The sequence below is a fragment of the Vigna radiata genome, chromosome 5 (assembly GCF_000741045.1).
Source record: "Vigna radiata var. radiata cultivar VC1973A chromosome 5, Vradiata_ver6, whole genome shotgun sequence".
In the NCBI taxonomy this organism is placed as follows: Eukaryota; Viridiplantae; Streptophyta; class Magnoliopsida; order Fabales; family Fabaceae; genus Vigna; species Vigna radiata.
In genome coordinates this window covers 33,304,697-33,310,851 of record NC_028355.1, presented here as the reverse complement: position 1 = coordinate 33,310,851, position 6,155 = coordinate 33,304,697, and positions in this window count along the sequence as shown.

Here is a 6,155-nt window from a genome sequence, read left to right as displayed (position 1 = left end):
ATATATATATATATATATATATATATATATATATATATATATATATAATAATAATAATAATAATAATAATAATAATAATAATAATAATATTAATTGCTAATATGATATTTGTTTCTTTTTTCAGTATTAGATCATAATTATGTTAGATTATTTTTATTTTATTTTTTAATGATGTTAGAGTGCAGAATTTGGATTTATCTAATTTATTTGTTACATGGATGTATTAATTTGATTTGATTTGGTTTTGAATTTTTTTTAGTAAAGTATAAATTGTATTGATGATATTATAGTTAATATATTATAGCTAAAAAAGCTTTATCCTCGAGTGATTTTATCTCGGGTGAGAATTGTTTTTTTCAAACAAAAGCATTTTTGTTTTTGCTATAAAGAATTTTTAGTTAATGAATGTAATTAATAGAGTGATATTAATGTAAATATTTTTATGTGTCATGGTGGTTATGAAAGAGGTACTATTGAGATATTGAATTTTAATATAAGTACCAAGTTAAATGATTTAATGAGATATATAAACTCTAATAATAATACATTGAGAAAGATAATATGTGGATATTATGTGGTAATAAGAGGGAATGAGAGTTTTTACACTCTAATTTGAGGATGAGAAACACTAATACAAAAAATATAAACATAAAAATTATTTTATCATGGGAGGTTGTTAAATAAGATCTATATTGAATTTTATGTTATTTACATATTTAAGTTTCAAGTTACTTATAAATATATGATTGTTTTTATTTATTGAGTGTTAAAAAGTTTTATATTTTATTACGATTTAAATACCGATTTATTCAATTTATTCTTAATATTTTTAATTTAATTTTAATTCTTGTTAATTTTTTAGATTTAGTTTCTTTCAATGTTATTTAAATAATTAACTCACATTTAACTATATTGATTTTTTTTTAATTTTTTAATTTTTCTTAATTTAAAAAAAAGTGTACACGTGTCATTCATATTGTGTCACATATTGGTGTAGTGTCGTATATTTGTGTCTTATATTTATTTTAACTCTTTTATCTATTCTTTTTGTTCAGTCTTAATTTTTTAAAATTAAGTTATTTTTTTTATATCGAAATCAAATTTAATTTTTATATTAATATTTTTATTAAGTATTTATAATTTATAGTTATAATTGACTTAAAATTAAAATAGAAAAGTTAAAGAATAAAGACTAACACTGTTAATTTAAGATTTTAAAAGGTTAAAAATGGTATTAAAAATCACATCAACTATTAAATAAAAATGTCATACAATATTATATTAATTAATTATAAAATAAAATTGTCAAATTTAAATATATATTTTTTATTTTGGTAAAAATAACTATTTTTTATATTTTCTTTCTTTTTTTATCTCAATAATAATTGCAATATTTTCTTTTAATATTGTAAAACGTGTTAATTTTATTTTTAATTTTATTTAATACTTTACGTGATTTTAACATTTTAAAATTTTAAAATGTTAGTCTCCACTTTTAAATATATAATGGAATAATAAATTTCTATAAAAATTTAATTTAAAATACTTAAATTTATAAGATACATAAAATTTAATTGTGCTATTTATTTTTTATGTACTTGTGACTAATAAAGATGTAAGGTAACGTAGACGCCATCCCAATTAAAAAGAAAATCAAATAACATATATTTTGAAAATTTTAAAAATTAATTAAATCTATCCTATTTTGATAATATATTAAGTAAAAACATTTTTCACCTTTTTATTTAGGGTTAAATATGTCTTTAGTCCCTATACTTTTGGGCGATTTTGATTTTAGTCCATTTTCAAACTAAGGTACAATTTAGTCCTTCAACTTTAGAAAACTCTGGTTTTAGTCATTTTTACCAAATTTTTTTAACTTTATTTGTTGCGCGCTTCTCACTTAACATTGAAGCAAAAATGTGTTAAACAGTGTAAACAATCCAAATGCTATAATGAAACGTGCTTGAAACAGCAAATAAAGTTAAAAAAATTTGGTAAAAATGACTAAAACCAGAGTTTTATAAAGTTGAATGACTAAATTGTACCTTAGTTTGAAAATGGATTAAAACTAAAATCGTCAAAAAATACAAGGACTAAAAACATATTTAACCCTTTTATTTAATTTGTGTTGTTATTTTTTCTATTATGACGAACAAATAATCCTACATATGTAATAGAAGTAGGGAAAACCAAGCGAAGTTTATGTATATAGACATTCATGTACAGATCAAATATATTATATTTATTTTTGGGAAGGTATAGTAATTAACTCTTAACATATAACTTTATATTTACATATAATAACTAGTTTACGGTAGTTTGAGTTTCTATTTTTAATTTCAAATCTAAGCTAAATCAATTGGTTAAAAAATAGTCTAAAAATTAAAAAGATAATAATTTTCTTGTTGTGATATACTGTTTCCAAATCATGTTTTCGGAAATTAAGTTAGAACTTTTTTTTTAACTGTTTTCTTTTACATTTTCGTACATAAATATTTAGAAGAATAAAGTGTTTTAGAAATAAAAAGAAGTTACCTAAATTTCATATTTTAACACACAGTACTATTTCTATATATATTTTATATTTTTATTATCAATTTAGCAATTTTATTAGATACTATGACCTCGCATATATTATAATCAAACATTAGAACAGATAAATATAGGAAAATGTCATTGCAAAAAAAATAAAAAATTCTTTCTATCTATCTCTTTGATATTTATGGTTTATTAGATGTCACAAACAGAGAGATTGACACATTAAATAATTCTAGAGAGTGTGTCGTTTTAAATAATAGTATAGTGTCACTGTTTTTTTTTTTTTTAAATATATCATTAGAGTTGGAATTGGTAAAAAGAGGAGGTTTATAATTGAAAAATAAAATTCCTTGAATGATCAACTTACGTATAGAACTTGGACTCTTGCACTTTAAAGAAAATGATCTTTTGTGATTACTGTAAAAAATAAAATATGAAGACTTGATAACAAAACTTGTAAAGAGTTCACTCTATGCATAAACTTAGATAGATAGATTGTCGGGTTTGAATTTTTTTATATCGTTAATAAATAAGTTGGATTTTATTGACTCACTGAATAACTAATTCATAGTAAATTAAACGAGATCAAACTCGATGATTCGTTTTCACAACATTAAACTAAATTTAAATTTGTAAGAAAGTTTATTAGGTGTCAAATGTGTTTTATAGAATTGAGTATTTATATTGAATTAAAAATTTTAGTTAAGTTTATAACGTGTTCAACTGAAAAGGTATATAGTAAAAAAAAAAAATGAAAAAAAAGGAAGAAAAGTGGTGATGAAACCTCCATAAGTTAAAAGTAGGGTAATGATACATAGACAATATTTTTTGACAATATTTGAACATCAATCATATGTGTCATTGTGTGATTGGTCCAAATGACACAATGACACTACCATGAACCAATCACACAATGACACGTATAATGATGTTCAAATGTTGTTAAAAAATGTTGTCTAAGTATCTTTATCCTTAAAAGTATTCGAGATAAGAAGACCGAAATTTGGGACATGTAGCATGATTTTGAGGTAGTTTTCCTTGTCGCGGGTCCCAAAACCATGAATAGGTTGTGTTGATCCACCAGTTGAGGCTGAAAATATGGTACCCATTTTCAAAGTTTGTTAATGGAAACTAAAGATTTTGATTATAATGTGTGAATATGACCTTATTCATTATATTTATAATGCCCACTTTATAGGTTAGGGATAACTCCAAATTTCCACCTTTACGTATTAACACCAAACTTTGGGATCTTTCTTTCTTTGTCCCATTCTTCATTCTTCTTTCATTATTACTATCGTCGAAAACTCACTTACATTATCATTGTGCTTTTGTTTTACTATGCTCCTGTTAAAGATGTTTTCTTTAGCTAAAAAATAATTTATTATAAGAATAATTTGGAGTGCCAGATAAGTTTTATACAAAGAAATTTTATTTTTCTATATTTATCAATCCGTTAATATAAATACATATTATAGGATTCTTTTACATAAATTAAGATAAAATTGCACTCATTATTATAAATGTTTATCAAATAATATCTATAACTATTATTATAATTATACCGATTAAGAATATATTTCTTTATTTAATAATAAAATAAAATAAATACATTTTAATATTTTTTTAAGTTAAAGATACTGAATATGTAACTTGCGGAAAGTCAAAAGACTTAAATGATATTTTTTACTATAATTCTTCAAATTAGTCTATAAGTATTGTAGTTGTCAACATTGACATTAATGCTTCACGTTAGTCTTAAGGTATTATTACTTTCTACGTGTTTTTTTTTTTTTAATTAGTTGTCCCCCATTAATTTTTTGAAAAAAAATTAAATTAACCACAGAGATCTACATAAATACAAATAAAAGTTACAAAATCTAATTGAACAAGGAAAATAGTTCAAGAGTTGAATTAGAAATTGTGAAATAGTTTAAGAACTTGTACATTAATTTAACGTAAACAATCTATAAATAAACACGAGTTTCTTATAGAATTTATTTTTACAGAAACACTGTATAATGTTGTGAATAACTTAAACTTAAAATTTTTGTTTACGGTTATCTATATATTTTTAAATCTTTTGTAAAACTATAAATTTGTGTTTTAAAATTATGAATGAGTTTTACCACAACACTACACTCATACTTTGTTATAAATTCAAGAATTGCAATAATATCTCATCATTATATTTTATTTAATTTTTATCTATTATTGGTGATTATTCTCTTACAGAGGTGAAAATTTAGATCTAATGCAAATGGATTAGAAATTTAGATATGAACATTGATTATGGTACATACAATATGTGCTATTTTTTTTATTGATATGATAGAACCATTGTAACCTATTTTGGAATTTTAAAAACATGTATCCGATAATGAAAAATAAAAACAAAAAAATAATGAACAGAAAACTTAGGAAATCTGGAATCTCGTGGGTTGTCTTGTCCTTAGTCGACCAATTAATGAATTATTTAATGAATTAGTTAGACGCAATTTTCATATTTGTATCATTAAGGAGATTTTTTTTATATATATCTATATATGTAAGAAAAGGGACAATTTTTATACTGTAGTCCACGTCAAATTTTTTGGGAAGAGCTTTCAATATAGGTTATTTTTATTTATGATTCCTTTTTTTTTAAAAATTGACAAAAATTAATTTGTTCGTTTTTGTCTGTGGTCTTTGAAAAGTATCTTTTTCTTTTTAAAACTGGGCATTTTTTTTTCATATTTAAAAAACTTCTCTTCTGGGAGCAAATCTTGCTAGAAAAATAAAGTATGCTTATGATTAAGGAATCTAATTCAAAAGCATCATGAGAAAAATTAGTATTATTTTATATGAGAGAAAAACATTCAAAAGATTTGACGTGTGTTGCTTGTCATTAGTATCTACAACATTAATATACTTATATTCAATTTCTTTAACTAGATTTTGTATAAATAGTTTTTTTATGAGTTCTGATTTTAATTTATCTAGTTTTAACTCGTTATCATGTATGTGAGTTCGGATATTTTTTATTTATTTACTTTTTAGTGTTATTTTTCTATCGAACCTTTAAAATATATTAATATTAGTATATTAAAAAAGTTTAATGTATTTCAAAATATCAGAATTAATATATTAATATCTTTTGAAGACACAGTAAAAAGATAATCCCAGATAACGCAAATTCCTTCACTTGTTTCAATCATGAAAAACAATTTTATTTTACAGTTATCTCAATTTTTAAACAATTTTAAAATACAAAGAATTTTAAATAATCAATTCTAATATAGTAGGGTTAAAATGGATATTATAGTGAAAATTGGTGGTGCAGGAAAACAAAAAGTGGGGGCGCAGGAAGAAGTCCCATTAGTCTGTGATAAAGCAAGAAACCTACCCAAACAATGTGGATTTATGCCTAAAATTCAAGGCCTTCTTATACCATTCTTATATTCAACTCCAAATTATCTTTATTTTATTTTATTTTATTTTTCTTCACAATTTTATAGCAATTACACAATATAACTAACATATGAGAGTTGAATGACGGAAACACTATACATATTTTTTTATACGGGTTGGGACATTTCAAGCTCCATTATATATATATATATATATATATATAT